Genomic DNA, 19577 nt, shown 5'->3' on the forward strand with positions numbered 1-19577 from the left:
ATATCAGTGGTCCACTGGAAGACATCAGCTTGGAGGTTGGCAGTGTCTTCTATGGATGACACTCATCTCATACAGATTCCAGTGTTGTCATCAAAGGATGACACAGTGCTATAACTGATGTCTCTGTCTATGTCAGATATAAGAATGAGGAAGAGAAGTGGGACGAGTACCCTGCCTTGGGGAGACACAACTATTCACTCTAATAGCCCCTGATTTCACTCTGTTTACAATTACTCTTCGTGCTCTGTGTGTCAGGAAGTTAAATGTCCATCCTAGTCTGAAGCGGGAGATCTCAGTAGGGCAATGAGGATATTGTCAAGTATTCCATTAAAGATTCAGCAGCCACGGTAACTTCAAAGCTTTCAGCAGTGGAGAGGAGAAAGGAGGGAAGGGAGGGAGGGAGAGACGCAGGGAGGGGAGAGACGCAGGGAGGGGAGAGACGCAGGGAGGGGAGAGACGCAGGGAGGGGAGAGACGCAGGGAGGGGAGAGACGCAGAGAGGGAGGGACGGGAGAGGTGCAGGGAGAAAGGGAGGGAGGGAGGCTTTCAAAGAACCACTTGGGACAATCTGGAACATAAAAGACCAATCAGAGGAATTCCGGAGAGTGAGGGTCACGCTCTGTGATAACGCCCACCCCCACACTCACGTCCACCTCCACGCCTACCCACAGCCGCCCATGGGCACGATTGTATCCAGTCTTATTAGAAAAATCGTTGGCCAGCATCCCACTCGTCAGACCCACACGTCAGACCCACACGTCAGACCCATACGTCAGACCCACACGTCAGACCCACACCTCACTCCCACACATTACACCCACACGTCATACCCTTTCAACCTTATCACATAATCACACACTAGAGATCAGACTTCCCTGAAAGACACTGAACGCTGCCCTATAATAATTCATCCATAATTCTCCGCGTAATTTGAAGATAATTCATGAACTTCAAAGAGTAACTTGAAAAAAATATATAAAACTCTCATTTACCTGTGAACACGGAGGATTGAATCCTTTATATATATATATATATATATATATATATATATATATATATATATATATATATATATATATATATATATATATATATATATATATATATATATATATATATATATATATATATATATATATATATATATATATATATATATATATATATATAAAGGTTTGTAATCGTTTGCAAAGACTTCGAACCTGCTTATCTCCTTTTCCCTTTACGAGTTTAGCGCTTCCCCGTGAAATTATCCTTAATGAAGCTCCGTTTTCTATGATTTCTATGTTCGTTGACTAATAATAATAATAATAATAATAATAATAATAATAATAATAATAATAATAATAATAATAATAATAATAATAATAATAATAATAATAATAAAAATAATAATGGTATTAATAATAATAGTATTGATACAAATAATTTATTATTACTATTACAGTAAATTATAGAGCTTTACCACAGTTTAATTTACAAAAAATGTTGAGAGAGAGAGAGAGAGAGAGAGAGAGAGAGAGAGAGAGAGAGAGAGAGAGAGAGGAGAGAGAGAGAGAGAGAGAGAGAGAGAGAGAGAGAGAGAGAGAGAGAGAGAGAGAGAGAGAGAGAGAGAGAGAGAGAGAGAGAGAGAGAGAGAGAGAGAGAGAGAGAGAGAGAGAGAGAGAGAGAGAGAGAGCCATTTTAGTGAAGGTGGATGGGGGGGAATGGGAGGGGGAGGAAGCCCCACAGAGACGGATGTCAGACTGGGGAGGGGAGAGGGATGGTTGTTGTGGTTGGTGAGGGGATTTGGGGGGGGGACTGCGGTTGGAGGGGGGAGTTGGTTGTGGTAGAGGATGGTAGTTTGGAGGGAGTGTGGTAGTAGTGGGTTACCTAGAGTCACTTCCGGGGGGTCAGCGCCCCCCGCGAAAAGGCCCCAGGCCAGCCCTCCTGGTTGCTGCCTAATCCATCAAGCTGTTAGTGCCTGTCATCCACAGTCCACTATCTTCCAGGTGTAGATTATAATGTATCTTTCTCGCCTACGTTCTAAGGAGTACAGTTCTATGGACTTCAAGCACTACCAGTAATTTAGGTTCTGGACTGAGTTTAAACCAACTGTGAAGGTTCTCTGTACATTTTCCAGCTCAGTAATGTCTCCTGCCTTGAAGGAGGTTGTTAGTACACAGCAATATTCCAGCCTAGAGAGAACCAGCGACCTGAAGACTGTCATCACGTCATCACTGGCTTGACATCTTCTGTTTTGAAGGTTCTAGTTATCCAACCTATCATTTGTCTTGCAGTTACTATAACAACATTGTTGTGTTCCTTGAAGGTGAGATCTTCTGACATTATCACTCCCAGGTCTCTCACATTTGATTCTCTCTCTAGAAACCAATTTGAGTTTGTTTTGTACTTTGATTTTGTTTTACTTTCGTTCATTCTTCCGTGACGCAATAACTGAAAATTGTCCTCAGTGAACATGATATTGTTGTCTGTTTATGTTCAGTTTTCTTAACAAAGACCAAGTACAAGGTGTTGTCTTGGTTCTGAATTTTGCATATCAGAAGAAGTATTTTGTATTTTCTCTCAATTTTATTTATGACCTTTTGCTCTCTCTCTCTCTCTCTCTCTCTCTCTCTCTCTCTCTCTCTCTCTCTCTCTCTCTCTCTCTCTCTCTCTCTCTCTCTCTCTCTCTCTCTCTCTCTCTCTCTCTCTCTCTCTCTTTCTCTCTCTCGCTCTCTCGCTCGCTCTCTCCATCCCTCCCTCCTGGACTCTCTCACCTCCAAATTAATCTCAACATTTTCCAAGTCTCTGGTCAGTCTTAACCTTCGTCAGAGAGTCTGCCTCCAAGAAGTTCTCTTATCAGACGTCGTCCACTATAGAGGGCGCGCCTCTCCCTTTCCATTCTGCACCTTCTCCTTGGCAATGACGGTGATTGTGATAGGGTATGGTATTGGGATGATTGTGATGGGGGTAGAGGGGCGGGGGTATTGTGGTGATTCTGGATGGGTAAGGGGTGATTGTGCTAGAGGAGGTTGCGTGGGTGCTGTGGGCTGGATCACGTGCTGGGGGTCACCACAACATGGGTCCTGGACGTGGGTGGGTGTGACCCTCAAAAATCCCAGGATTGATTACAAAAACTTCGGCGACACTCAACATTTCCTTCTTAAAGGGAATATCATCCCTAAGGGATCTCCGTGGGGATGGGGTTGCCTTCCCTGGGCGGGGGTACTGGCCTCCCCTGAGGATACCTGTAGAATGTTTTAGAGGGGTCGGCATCCCCCGCGACCAGATCCAAGACTGGGAACTACTGGGCACTCCCGAAGTCCCTTCAACTGTATTCCTTGGAATGTAGGCGAGAAAGGTACATAATATTTTACACCTGGAAAATCCTGGATAGACTAGTCCCAGACCTGAACAGTGAAATCACTCGATATGACAAGACATTTGGCATACAGTGCAAATTACCTCCAGTTAAAAGCAGGGGGGCGACGAATACGCTAAAAGAGAAATCGATGAGTGTCAGAGGTCCCCGACTCTTTAACACCCCTCCTTCACTGTCCCTCCGTGCATACGGGGATTACCAACAGATCTCTGGCTGTCATCAAGAGGGATCTGGACAAGGTCCTTAGATCAGTTCCTGACCAGTTGTGCTGTGGTTCTTAAGTTGAGCTCCTTGAGGCCAACAGCAACAGCTTGGATGATCAGGCCTTAATTCTCCAGGAGGCCTGGTGGTGTGCCTGGCCGTGGAGGCCCGATGCAGAGACTGGTTGGTCAGGGACTGGCTTGAGTGACTCGCCGGCTTCCCTCGTAAAGACAACCAGGGATATGGTAGTAACTCCTCTCATACATGCTGGGAAGCTGGTGAAGAGTCTTGGCTCCTCACGCTTATTATATTGCCTCTCAGGTACTCGTAGCAGTCCTGCTCATCACTGGGGTACTGTGTATCGTCTGCCAAGCTTCTAGGTATCGTAGGAAGTGATTTCTGTGAGCGGATTTGGGATTTGGAGGAAGGTGACTTTCTCTCCAACATTAAGATAAGATAAGATAAGATTTTGTTCGGATTTTTAACCCCGGAGGGTTAGCCACCCAGGATAACCCAAGAAAGTCAGTGCGTCATCGAGGACTGTCTAACTTATTTCCATTGGGGTCCTTAATCTTGTCCCCCAGGATGCGACCCACACCAGTCGACTAACACCCAGGTACCTATTTGCTGCTAGGTGAACAGGACAACAGGTGTAAGGAAACGTGTCGAAATGTTTCCACCCACCGGGAATCGAACCCGGGCCCTCCGTGTGTGAAGCGGGAGCTTTAGCCACCAGGCCACCGGACCACATTGCTGCTCCCAGCTCACACATCATGGGAAATGATCTGTAAAATATATACATTGTTTGGAATATCTTTAACCTCAGCTCTGTTAACAATATACCATACTTGGAACTTTATGACTCACTAGCCAGGGGTTGAAACCCCATCCGTTCCATGGCCTGTTCTTAAAACTATGTACAGTCTGCTTACACTGGTTCTTCGTTCAAGTTCCTCCACTTACTGACCACCCAGAGGCTGAAGAAGTACTTCCCGAAAGCCTTGTGGCTCGTCTGGCTTAAATGTATATTAAAAGCTCCATACATGTACGCATTAGCATGTGGACTAAAGATCACGTACATGTACGCATTAGCATGTGGACTAAAGATCACGTACATGTACGCATTAGCATGTGGACTAAAGATCACGTACATGTACGCATTAGCATGTGGACTAAAGATCACGTACATGTACCCATTAGCATGTGGACTAAAGATCATGTACATGTACGCATTAGCATGTGGACTAAAGATCACGTACATGTACGCATTAGCATGTGGACTAAAGATCACGTACATGTACGCATTAGCATGTGGACTAAAGATCACGTACATGTACGCATTAGCATGTGGACTAAAGATCACGTACATGTACCCATTAGCATGTGGACTAAAGATCACGTACATGTACGCATTAGCATGTGGACTAAAGATCACGTACATGTACCCATTAGCATGTGGACTAAAGATCACGTACATGTACGCATTAGCATGTGGACTAAAGATCACGTACATGTACCCATTAGCATGTGGACTAAAGATCACGTACATGTACCCATTAGCATGTGGACTAAAGATCACGTACATGTACCCATTAGATAAATGTAAATTTACGGGTTTAAAAAGTTATAGGCAGTGTACTGTAAATTGCCTATTAAGTTTGTGCACGAGGCCACGTAACTTAAGATATCTTATCATAACAAACGCAATTTAATTTAACCCAATCCAACTAAATATATTTTAGATAAGTTTACAATAATTTAATACTAAACAAACACAGTGAAATATATTTTTTCCGTTAGGTTCAGAATGATTTTTGCGAAATTATTACACACACGAATATTAGCTTGCCTTATTCGGCAAGAAGACCGTTGCTATTTAAGCCAAAATAGCAAGTTTTTACCTATTCGGCACGACATTATATATATATATATATATATATATATACATATATATATATATATATATATATATATATATATATATATATATATATATATATATATGTCGTGCCGAATATGTAAAACTGGTCAATTAGCAAGAACTCATTTCTAAAATTTTCTCTTATACGTTTAAAGATATATTTTTTTTCATTATTGTTAATTTTGCACCAAAAGAATCTTAGAAAACTTACCTAACCTTATTATAATAAGAACAATTTATTTTAGCCTAACCCACCTAAATATATTTTAGATTTTTTACAGTAATTTAATACTAAACAAACACAGTGAAATATATTTTTTTCGTTAGGTTCAGAATGATTTTGGCGAAATTATTGCATACACAAATTTTCACTTGTCCTATATGGCAAGATGAACGTTGCTATTTAAGCCAAGATCGCAAGTTCTGCCTATTCGGCACGACATATATGAGTTACGAATATGTGTGTGTGTGTGTGTGTGTGTGTGTGTGTGTGTGTGTGTGTGTGTGTGTGTGTGTGTGTGTGTGTGTGTGTGTGTGTGTGTGTGTGTGTGTGTGTGTGTGTGTGTGTGTGCGTGTGTGTATGTGTCGTTGAAGAAGCTTGAGATATCTCACAGCTTAGTCACCGTGTAAGTTGAATTCTTCACAGCTTGTCAGACTTGTTTTTTAACACGTTAAACACATGAAGCTACTTGTTACAAGGCTGCTGAACAACTTCCGGAACGTGGCTGCACCTTGTCAAGGTCAGGAAGGACGGAGGTGCCCCCGTAAGGTCAAGTCAGGGGTCACCTGAGGGGTCATGACCTTCAGGGGGAGACGGGGGGAGATTATGGCAGACAGTGGTGATGTCCCATCTATGTTCACACTGTGTACGTTGTGGTAGCTTACCTGGCTCTACACTGTAGCTTACACTGGCTCTCTACACTGTAGCTTACACTGGCTCTCTACACTGTAGCTTACACTGGCTCTCTACACTGTAGGGAGTCAGTGTAAGTTACTACTGTAGTAGCCAGGACACGTTACTAAACTTTACACTTGCAACATTCCACCCACACAGTCTTCCTATTCACAAATAGGTCTTCAGATCTGTTGCAAACCTCTGCACTTTTTCTTTCAATTTTTTGTTTAATCAGATGTGAGTTCCACACTGGTGCTGCATACTCCAGTACACCGGTTGAAATGTCCCTGAATGACTCCTTGCTTAGCTTACTCAAAGCTAATCTTAGATTGTCAGAAGTGCGACTTGTTGCAGCACACACTACCCTTTCGTAATTATCAGGACTCCCGCTGTTGTCTTCCACACCTCCAGCAGCTGTCCTATGAGTGTGTATTGTGTATTCACCTATTTGTCGTTGTAGGGGTCGACTCACAGCTCCTGGCCCCGCCTCTATGCTGGTCGCTACTAGGTACATTCTCTCTCTGTTCCAAGAGCTTTATCGTATCTCATACGTGTGTGCGTGTAACAGTAAATCGTCTCACTAGCGATACACTTAATTCGTGAGGAACCACAACCTCACTTCCTATTTCTTCCCGTTCACCAGGATTAAACCCAGTTTTTATTTATGATGCAACACAAACTAAGAAGACAATGAGCCACGTCTCTCAGTAATGGCACTAACCTCCAGTGTAAACAGTGACGCAGGTATTACTTCTAGTGTTACCTTGCCCGCCTCATCATAGCTTTAAATGAGGTTAATAATTTATGAGTCGTGTGTGTGAGTGAGGATAGTGTTACGGGGCAAGTCTCGTGTGTCTTGCTCTAATATCCCACCTCATCCCATGTTCTATATCCTGTCCTTCAAGAGGGGGGAAAGAGAAGGGGTGTCTTGATGATGCTGAAAGGCTCTTCAACCCAGTAACTAAGCGTACCCTTCACTTACTCGGATCAAACGTGATTACCTCCCATTCGCAAAGGGTTGTATAACCCATGTGGGTTCACAGACCATTAGTAGTAGTAGTAGTAGTAGTAGTAGTAGTAGTAGTAGTAGTAGTAGTAGTAGTAGCAATAATAATAATAATAATAATAAACGATAATAAATTACTGCTAAAGAATATATTATAATGATATGGAGAACTGTTACCTTGCAAGCTTCATTATTCTTAAATTAAGTAGTTAGGCCTTGTTGCAACTACTCTAGAGATGATCCCAGTAAATATAACTCACAATGTCTGTCAAACATTATATAAGCTATGTAACCAGGCTGTAAATAAATACCGTGGTGGTAACTGCTGTACGAGTCCAGGTGAGACGAGAGGAACAGGGAGAATTTGTCTCTAATCACCCAGCAGTAAATAGGTACCTGGGTGTTAGTGACTGTTGTGGGTGTCGTTCAGGGGATAGGAAGTAAGCACCTCGTTTAGGATTTTGGGTTATCCTGGGTTATTGCCCTCTGGGGGGTTTAGTGTGGATAACAACAACTTTCAACATAGAAGAGATAATGCATTGTGTGGACACAAGTGACTTGTGTCCACATGGAACCAGCAAAGCATCTAAACTAGCGGATACGACTCAAAGAACTGACACTAATGAAATACAGAGGTTTTCCCTTCTATATATACGCTCATGTATACACACTTATCACCATGTGTTATACATCTGCCTGTTCGCAATAAAGCTAACAGAATCCTTGGCTTCATATCAAGAAGCCTAAATAATAGAAGTCCTCAGGTTGTTCTTCAACTCTATATAAGAACATAAGAACATAAGAATGGAGGAACACTACAGAAGGCCTACTGGCCCATGCGAGGCAAGTCCTTGTCAAAACAACCTCTACCTAAAGCTACCCAAGAAATAACTCCCGTACCCAATGACACCAATCAAACCCAGCCCCTCCCACTTCTTGTACATCCCACTCATATACTTGTATGTATAATGTTCGCCAAGACCGTAGTCCTGGCACGGGTCTCAATCTTGCGATGACCCGTCTCTGGCTCCCGAGGAAGAAAGGTTTCTACAATGATGCGACGTATGCTGTTCAAGCACTCTTCTGGTCAGTTCAACTGGTGCATCTCATAAGCGACAACACCATATGTACTTCTAACTGTGGACACTAGTGAGGAGGAGGATATGTCGTTATCACAGGTAACAGCTTGTCTGGTTCGTTGACTCCATGGTACACTAGTGTGGCCGCAGTCATCTCTGGGTCCTCTTCGGGAGGGAATATCACTCCTAGTTGCCTGCGGAGTGTCTCAGTAACTTCGCACTCCAGAAGATAGTGTGTTAGGGGCCGCTGGACAACGTGCTGACAGTACTGGCACATCTCCTCCTCAGCCTTGTCTACCATCATCTTGGCTGTGGGAAAGCCCAAACGAAGCCGATGGATGGCGGTACACTGTGCTCTGGACCAGCTTCTATCATATGGAGGGTGTGTTCCCTGAGTCGCTGCTCGGTACCACTGTTGAGATGGGGTATCACCTAAGACCTCCCCCATAAGTTTCATGGCTCTGGCAGCCACCAGTTTGGTCTGTCGTAGGCTGATTGGGACAGTAATCCCAACATGTGGATAGTCTATTGCTGCCTTGGCTGCATCATCTGCCGCCTCATTTTCCCGGATGCCAGCATGGCTGGGAATCCAGTTCAATGTTGATCTGTTACCCTGAACTTCTAAGGCTGTCATTATGCTCAGGATCGATGTGATGAGGTGAACATTATCCTGTGGTTGAGGATGGGAGAGGGCATTGATTGCATAGGTGGAATCAACATGTATGACAGGTCGGAGTTGATGTCGTAGGGCATGTGACAATGCCTGCTGAATCGCCACCAGCTCAGCTTGAAGGATCGTGCAGTGGTCAGGGAGTCGCACAGCCTTGTGTGTGACCATTGTGGTACAGTTCAGCTGCTGCTCTCTTCCTGTCAGGGTCGACAGAACCATCTGTGAAATACACTGCACATGTGCCTCCCTCTGCCAGTGTCATGCTTGTCTCAGCATGATTGCTGAGGGTGTCTTGACTGCAGAGACGCTTAGAGATGGGTAGCTGCATGATGCAAACATCGGCTGGATCTGGGTGCCAGGGAGGTGGTGGATGGTACCCAGCAACAGGAAGGTCACAACTCTTCTCAAGGAGTAGTTGTATAGGCAGCAGCTTCCGCCCAGCAGCACAAAACGAACGAATCCACTATACATGCTGCTCAAAGAGCGTTTATCCCATATAAAGAAATTAGATCAAATAGAAATGACCCAAAATGGATGAATAATAGGCTCATATATCTACTAGGGCATAAGAAAGGAATCTATAGGCGTATCAAAAGAGGTGAGGGTCATCTTATGAATCAGTATATTGACATTAAGAGGGACATTAAAAATGGGATAAGAAAAGCTAAAAGGGACTATGAAATTAAAGTTGCTAGGGATTCTAAAACTAACCCAAAAAGTTTTTTCCAGGTCTATAGAACAAAAGTTAGAGATAAGATAGGTCCCCTTAAAAATAACTATGGGCACCTTACTGACAAAGAGAATGAAATGTGCTTGATTTTAAATAATTATTTTCTCTCAGTTTTTACACAGGAAGACACTAACAATATTCCAGTAATTAATTTTTACAGTGGGCTAGAAGAAGATAAATTATGTAACATCACAGTCACTAGTGAGATGGTTGTGAAGCAGATAGACAGACTGAAGCAAAATAAGTCGCTGGGTCCTGATGAGGTTTTTTCAAGGGTTCTTAATGAATGCAAAATGGAACTCTGTGAACCATTAACTAATATTTTTAATTTATCTCTTCAAACAGGTGTAGTGTCTGATATGTGGAAGATGGCTAATGTAACTCCTATTTTTAAAACAGGGGACAAGTCGTTACCGTCAAATTACCGCCCAATAAGCCTGACCTCAATTGTAGGCAAATTGCTGGTCAATTATAGCTGAGATTATAAGAAGCCATCTCGATAAGCATAGCTTGATTAATGATACTCAGCATGGATTCACAAGAGGCCGGTCTTGTCTAACTAATTTATTAACTTTCTTCAGTAAAGCTTTTGAGGCTGTTGACCACAATAAAGAATTTGATATTATTTACTTAGATTTTAGTAAGGCTTTTGATAGAGTTCCGTACCATAGACTGTTAAAGAAAGTGGCAGCTCATGGCATTGGGGGAAAAGTGCTCTCGTGGATCGAGTCATGGCTCACTGACAGGAAGCAGAGAGTGTCCATAAATGGGGTTAAATCCGAGTGGGGATCTGTAACAAGTGGCGTTCCACAGGGATCAGTCTTGGGCCCGTTGTTGTTTATAATATATATCAATGATCTTGATGAGGGAATTACTAGTGATATGAGCAAATTCGCCGATGACACAAAGATAGGTAGGATAATTGATTCAAACGTAGATGTTATGGAACTTCAGGAGGATTTAAACAAACTCTATTCTTGGTCAGAAAAGTGGCAGATGCAGTTCAATGTAGATAAATGCAAGGTTCTGAAGCTTGGGAGTGCCCATAACCCTAGCACTTATAAGTTAAATAATGTAGAACTTAGCCATACAGATTGCGAAAAGGACTTGGGGGTTATGGTAAGCAGCAACCTTAAACCAAGACAGCAGTGCCTAAGCATATGTAATAAGGCAAATAGATTACTGGGATTTATATCAAGAAGTGTAAGCAACAGAAGTCCAGAGGTCATACTGCAGCTTTATACATCATTAGTAAGGCCTCACCTAGATTATGCAGCTCAGTTCTGGTCTCCATATTACAGAATGGACATAAATTCGTTAGAAAACATTCAGCGTAGGATGACTAAATTAATACATAGCATTAGAAATCTTCCTTATGAAGAAAGAATGAAGATTCTTAAATTGCATTCACTTGTTAGACGAAGAATGAGGGAAGACATGATCAAAGTGTATAAGTGGAAGATGGGTATTAACAAAGGGGATATTAGTAAGGTCTTGAGAATGTCTCTCCAAGAGAGAATGCGCAGTAATGGATTTAAATTAGACAAGTTTAGATTTAGAAAGGACATAGGAAAGTATTGGTTTGGAAATAGGGTAGTTGATGAGTGGAACAGTCTACCTAGTTGGGTTATTGAGGCTGGGACTTTGGGTAGTTTCAAATTTAGGTTGGATAAATACATGAGTGAGAGGGGTTGGATCTGATTGGGACTTGCAAATGAGTAGATAGAGTTATCAGAGATTATTTCTTGCGTAGCATTAAAATTGGGTTGGGCAAATGTTTTGTTAGTGGGATGGATTATGAAGGACCTGCCTAGTATGGGCCAACAGGCCTGCTGCAGTGATCCTCCTTTCTTATGTTCTTATGTTCTTGAATTCTGGCGAGCCTCTCGGGGCATCGAGGATTCCAGGCATGGTGTTTCTGCCTGCAGTTCGGGCATTGTGGAGTGGGTGGCGATGCATTTTTCAGCTTGGTGATGCATTCCTCGGTAGGGTGGTGCTGGCTGCAGACACCGCAGATTACTCTGTTCAGACAGAGTGCACCCAGCAAACTGGTTCTGCTGTGAAGGTCCTGACATCGTACCTGCCCCAAGAACCGAGGTCCAGCTGGGATGGCAGTGGTCCTACATGCTGAATGAGGACCTGTCGTGTTGGTGCATTGCCTGCCGTCTTTGCCTTGAGACGTTGAGCTGACACCACACTGGGGTGAGCTGCTACTGCCTCGATGGGCATCATCAGTGGGTATTGCATCACTACACCCTTGGTGATCTTCCGAGAGTCCAGTTCCTCCAGGGTGAATGAGCGATCTGTCTCCATGACTCTCTTCAAGGTGGTATACATTTCCTTGTTGAGAGGAGTCAATATTGGTTCTCCCCTCAAGTTGAACCATATCTTGAACTTCAGGTTGTGTCATGATTCCAGGTATGAAACAACCCCATAGTGGGTTCTGTGGTCCCCGTAAAACTTCACCTTGAATTTGCCAGGTCGGTTGAGCTGGTTTGCCTGCTCCTTGGACGGACGGCGCTTCTTGTTGTTGTCCTGTTGTCCACAATGTTCCATCCCTCTTGGTTTTCGGGGGGTGGGGTGTTTATTTCCTCCCCTGTTTCTATTGTCGCTGGCTCCATGGTTGGGACTGTCAGATCTGCTACAATGTCCAATCTCTTCTTAAAGCTACCCAAGGTCCTAGCCTCTATCACCCCACTGGGAAGACTGTTCCACACATCTACAACTCTGTTAGAAAACCAGTACTTACCTATGTCCTTTCTAAATCTAAATTTATCCAACTTAAATCCATTATTTCTGGTTCTTACCTGGTTTGACACCCTTAGTACTTTATTAATATCTCCCTTGTTTATGCCCATCATCCACTTACACACTTCAATGATATCTCCCCTCGTTCTACGCCTCTCCAGAGAGTGGAGATTTAAGGCTTTAAGTCTATCTTCATACGGGAGGTTCCTTAAACAGTAAATCATTTTAGTCATTCTTCTCTGTATGTTCTCTAATGAGTTTATATCCATCCTGTAGTAAGGGGACCAAAACTGAGCAGCATAGTCTAAATGAGGTCTCACTAGTGATGTATAGAGCTGCAAAATAACTTTTGGACTTCTGTTACTTATACTTCTTGAGATAAATCCAAGTAATCTGTTGGTCTTGTTGCACACACTAAGGCACTGCTGTCTTGGCTTTAGATTTCTGCTTACCATGACTCCCAAGTTTTTTTCACATTCTGTATGATCAAGCTCTACTTCACCTAGATTATAGCTTTGAGGGTTATTTTCATTACCAAGGGCAAGTACCTTACACTTATCGACATTGAACTTCATCTGCCATTTTTCAGACCAAGACATTAATTTGTCTAAATCGTCCTGGAGTTCATTGATATCCTCCTCAGAGTGAATTATACGGCCTATCTTTGTATCATCAGCAAACTTACTCATGTCACTTGTAATCCCTTCATCAAGGTCATTAATGTAAATTATGAACAGGAGAGGGCCTAAAACTGATCCTTGTGGGACGCCACTAGAGACTAATCCACATTCAGATTTCACTCCATTAATGGTTACTCTCTGCTTTCTATTGGTAAGCCAGTGGTTACATTCTCACTACTACTACTACTACTACTACTACTACTACTACTACTACTACTACTACTACTACTACTACTACTACTACTACTCTGCACCTCTCCTTCCGACAGTATTTAAGTCTCCGCACTGTCGCTTGATCTTCAGATAGTTCCTGACTATGGAACTGAACTTCTCCAGGCCGAGGGACTGACAACCTCAAATTCTACGACTACAAGGGTGATGGACTGATTACATCGTCTTCACATCTCTACTGTTCCTGCCTACTTTCTGCATTCGACTGAAGAAGCCTACTGTGTAGGCGAAACGTTTCGGAATAAAGTTGTCTAACTGTTGCATATGTGTCTTACCTAACAACCTGTCGGTATTGTATACCATTTTGATGTTCATCCCCTTTATTAATACCTATCTTCCACTTATACACTTCGATCAGGTCTCCCCTCATTCTTCGTCTAACAAATGAATGTAACTTAAGAGTCTTCAATCTTTCTTCATAAGGAAGATTTCTAATGCTATGTATTAATTTAGTCATCCTACGCTGAATGTTTTCTAACGAATTTATGTCCATTCTGTAATATGGTGACCAGAACTGAGCTGCATAATCTAGGTGAGGCCTGACTAATGATGTATAAAGCTGCAGTATGACCTCTGGACTTCTGTTGCTTACACTTCTTGATATAAATCCCAGTAATCTATTTGCCTTATTACGTACGCTTAGGCATTGCTGTCTTGGTTTAAGGTTGCTGCTCACCAAGTCCTTTTCGCAATCTGTATGGCTAAGTTCTACATCATTTAACTTATAAATACTAGGGTTATGGGCACTCCCAGTTTCAGAACCTTGCATTTATCTACATTGAACTGAATCTGCCACTTTTCTGACCAAGAATAGAGTTTGTTTAAATCCTCCTGAAGTTCCATAACATCTACGTTTGAATCAATTATCCTACATATCTTTGTGTCATCGGCGAATTTGCTCATATCACTAGTAATTCCCTCATCATGATCATTGATATATATTATAAACAACAACGGGCCCAAGACTGATCCCTGTGGAACGCCACTTGTTACAGATCCCCACTCGGATTTAACCCCATTTATGGACACTCTCTGCTTCCTGTCAGTGAGCCATGACTCGATCCACGAGAGCACTTTTCCCCCAATGCCATGAGCTGCCACTTTTTTCAACAGTCTCTGGTGCGGAACTCTATCAAAAGCCTTACAAAAATCTAAGTAAATAATATCAAATTCTTTATTGTGGTCAACAGCCTCAAAAGCTTTACTGAAGAAAGTTAATAAATTAGTTAGACAAGACCGGCCTCTTGTGAATCCATGCTGAGTATCTTTAATCAAGCTATGCTTATCGAGATGGCTTCTTATAATCTCAGCTATAATTGACTCTAGTAATTTGCCTACAATTGAGGTCAGGCTTATTGGGCGGTAATTTGACGGTAACGACTTGTCCCCTGTTTTAAAAATAGGAATTACATTAGCCATCTTCCACATATCAGACACTACACCTGTTTGAAGAGATAAATTAAAAATATTAGTTAATGGTTCACAGACTTCCATTTTGCATTGCTTAAGAACTCTTGAAAAAACCTCATCAGGACCCGGTGACTTATTTTGCTTCAGTCTGTCTATCTGCTTCACAACCATCTCACTAGTGACTGTGATGTTACATAATTTATCTTCTTCTAGCCCACTATAAAAATTAATTACTGGAATATTATTAGTGTCTTCCTGTGTAAAAACTGAGAGAAAATAATTATTTAAAATCGAGCACATTTCATTCTCTTTGTCAGTAAGGTGCCCATAGTTATACCAGGTGGTATACATATTATACCACATGGTATACATATTAAGTAATTCTATTTTTACTTCTATTGGTAAATTACCAGTTATATTTTGACCCCCTGGGTTACAAGGGACACTGGTTATAAGGGACCAACTATCCAGGGTATTATCGATTTGTACTGTATATCCGTTAGTGGTTGTAACGATTACGGTCCCCAGGGCTCGGTCTGAGGATATATGATAATGGTATACAAGAAAGACAGGTTGATAAGACACCTGGAGTCTAGCTGGAGGACATTCCGGGGATCAACGCCCCCGCGGCCCGGTCCATGAATAGGCCTCCTGGTGGATCAGGGGCTGATCAACCAGGCTGTTACTGCTGGCCGCACGTAGTCCAACGTACGAACCACAGCCCGGCTGATCCGGCACTGACTTTAGGTATCTGACCAGCTCCCTCTTGAAGACGACCAGGATTCTATTAGTAATTCCTCTTATGGCTGGTGGGAGGCTGTTGAACAGTCTTGGGCCCAGGACACTTACTGTGTTTTTTCTTATTGTGCCTGTGGCGCCCCTACTTTTCCCTAGGGGTATGTTGCATCGCCTGCCAAGTTTTTGCTTTCGTAGTGAGTGATTTCTGTGTGCAGGCTAGGAACCAGTCCCTCCAGAATCTTCCAGGTGCAGATTATGATATATCTCTCTCGCCTGCGCTCCAGTGAGTACAAGTCAAGTGTTTCCAGGCGTTCCCAGTAGTGCAACAGTTAGGTATCTTCCGAAACGTTTCGCCTACACAGTAGGCTTCTTCACTCTGAACATCAAAATGGTATACAATACCGACAGGTTGGTAGGTAAGACACACAGGCAACATTTAGGCAACTTTATTCCGAAACGTTTCGCGTACGCAGTAGGCTTCTTCAGTCGAATACAGAATATAGTTGCCTAAATGTTGCCTATGTGTCTTACCTACCAACCTGTCGGTATTGTATACCATTTTGATGTTCATCTTGTCAGACACTGCAACACATGGCATCTTAGTACAGAAAACACCTTGGACAACCTTTTCGAGTGAGAATTGTTGGATCTGAGAAGGACATGACCTCTCAGTGGCTACATTCTCACTACTACTACTACTCTGCGCCTCTCCTTCCGACAGTATTTAAGTCTCCGCACTGTCGCTTGATCTTCAGATAGTTCCTAACTATGGAACTGAACTTCTCCAGGCTGAGGGACTGACAAATTCTACGACTTCAGGGGTGATGGAATGATTACATCGTCTTCATATCTTTACTGTTCCTGCCTAATTTCTGTATTCGACTGAAGAAGCCTACTGTGTAGGCGAAACGTTTCGGAATAAAGTTGCCTTCTTCAGTCTAGTACAATGGAGGCAGCGGGAGCAGTAGAGATGGAAAGACGATGAAATCAGTCCATCACCCTTGAAGACGTAGTTCTGAGGTGGTCAGTCCCTCAGCTGAGGGACTGTTACTGCTTGTGGCCAGCAGTAACAGCCTGGTTAACCAGGCCTTGATTCCATCAAGAGGCCTGGTCTGGGACAGGGGTCACAGGGGCGTTGACCCTCGATAAACCTCTTCAGGTATCAGGAATGACTAGGGTGGCCAGGATTCTTTGTAGCCGTAACTTCCGGTGGCTGTAACACTACTGCCGCCCAGGGGTGATTGACCTCCACCTCGCCCACGCCCACGCCCACGCCCACGCCCCAGCACAAAAACCATCCACCACATACACGCCCAAAAACACATCTTTACAGGACGTGGTAGAGGCAGGATCTGTACGCAGATTTAAGAAGAGATACGACAGTGGTCACAAAGCTAGAAGCCCAGCAGCAATGGTTACTTTAAGAGGCTGGGACAGGAGCTGTGACTCGGCAACTACAAAAGAGTACAAACACACACACGCACACACATACACACTACAAGGAGAGGTTAAGGGAAATCGATCTGACTACCCTGGAGGAAAGGAGAGATAGGGGGGACATGATAACGACATATAAAATACTGAGAGGAATTGACAAGGTGGACAGAGACAGGATGTTCCAGAGATGGAACACAGCAATAAGGGGACACAGCTGGAAGATGAAGACACAGATGAATCACAGGGATGTTAGGAAGTATTTCTTCAGTCACAGAGTTGTCAGGAAGTGGAATAGTTTGGGAAGCGATGTAGTGGAGGCAGGATCCATACATAGCTTTAAGCAGAGGTATGATAAAGCTCATGGTTCAGGGAGAGTGACCCAGTAGCGGCCAGTGAAGAGGCGGGGCCAGGAGCTATGAATCGACACCTGCAACCACAACGAGTACACACACACACACTAGAAATATTTGAAAACAATGGATTCAAGTTGCATAAATTTAGATTTGGAAAGGATAGAGGAAGATGTTAGTTTGGAAATAAAGTTGTAGACTCATGAAACAGTCTACCAAGCAACTTCAGCACACTAAGGTCCGGGGATCGATCACCAGTACGGGTGAAAACATTAGGGTGTGTTCACGGAAGGAGACGCTGACCAGGGAAGTGGAAACTATCGAACTTAAGTTAAATGACTCTTACAGGAACCAGGAGAGACAGGAGGAGCTTAAAGCTATTAGTGAAATTGAAAGAAATTCAAAATATTTCTTTTCATATACCCAAAACAAGGCAAATACCACATCTAGTATCGGGCCCTTACTCAGACAGGATGGGACTTACACAGACGACAACAAGGAAATGAGTGAAATATTGAAATCCCAGTACGACTCTGTGTTTAGTGAACCACTAATCAGTCTGAGGATCGATGACCCAAATGATTTCTTCATGAATGAGCCTCAAAACTCCATCAGTGTATACCAGATTTCCGGCGTTACCCTAACTTCAATAGACTTTGAAAAAGCCATTGACAACATGCCCATGCACTCAGCCCCAGGCCCAGACTCGTGGAACTCTGTGTTCATTAAGAACTGCAAGAAACCCCTCTCATGTGCCGTAAGTATACAATGGAGAAGGAGCTTGGACATGGGTGAAATTCCACAGTCACGGATATAGCCCCACTCCATAAAGGTGGCAGCAAAGCATTAGCTAAGAACTATAGACCAATAGCTCTAACGTCCCACGTCATAAAAATCTTTGAAAGAGTGCTAAGAAGCAGGATTGCAAACCACCTGGATTCCCAAAAACTGCACAATCCAGTGCAACATGGGTTCAGGGCAGGTCGCTCCTGCCTCTCACAACTACTGGATCACTATGATATGGCCTTGGATGCACTGGAAGAAAATCAGAATGTGGATGTAATATACACAGACTTTGCAAAAGCGTTTGACGTAATAGCACACAAAATACGTGCAAAAGGAATAACTGGCAAAGTGGGGAGATGGTTCTTCAACTTCCTAACCAATCGAACACAAAGAGTAGCGGTCAACAGAGTTAAATCGGAGGCTGCCATAGTGAAGAGCTCTGTTCCACAAGGCACAGTACTCGCCCCCATCCTGTTCCTCATCTTCATATCAGACATAGACAAAGATGTAACCCACAGCACCATATCATCCTTTGCAGACGATACTAGGATCTGCATTAGACTGTCATCTATTGAGGACACGGTTAACCTCCAAGAAGATATAAACAAAGTTTTCCAGTGGGCAACGGAAAACAATATGTTTAATGAGGACAAATTCCAACTACTCCGTTATGGAAAACTGGAGGAGATAATAACTAGAACAGAATATACTACAAACTCTGGCCATACAATAGAACGGAAAAATAATGTAAGGGACCTGGGAGTAGTAATGTCTGAGGATCTCCCTTTCAAGGATCACAACAGTGCCACGATCACAAGTGCAAAGAAAATGATAGGATGGATAATGAGAACGTTCAAAACGAGAGATGCCAAGCCGATGATGATCCTTTTCAAATCACTTGTTCTCTCTAGGCTGGAATACTGCTGTACATTAACATCTCCATTCACAGCAGGTGAAATCGCAGATCTAGAGAGTGTACAGAGATCCTTTACTGCACGTATAAGTTCTGTCAAGCACCTTAACTACTGGGAACGCTTGGAAGCACTTGACTTGTACTCGTTGGAACGCAGGAGGGAGAGATTATATCATAATCTACACTTGGAAAATCCTGGAAGGAATGGTCCCAAATCTGCACACAGAAATCACTCCCTACAAAAGTAAAAGACTGGGCAGGCGATGCAAAATACCCCCAATTAAAAGTAGGGGTGCCATTGGTACACCATAAGTGTCCAGGGCCCAAGACTGTTCAACAGCCTCCCAACAAGCATAAGAGGAATTACCAATAAACCCCTGGCTGCCTTCAAAAGAGAGATGGACAGATACCTAAAGTCA

Source organism: Cherax quadricarinatus, unplaced genomic scaffold (genome assembly GCF_038502225.1).
Source record: "Cherax quadricarinatus isolate ZL_2023a unplaced genomic scaffold, ASM3850222v1 Contig26, whole genome shotgun sequence".
NCBI classification, from domain to species: domain Eukaryota; kingdom Metazoa; phylum Arthropoda; class Malacostraca; order Decapoda; family Parastacidae; genus Cherax; species Cherax quadricarinatus.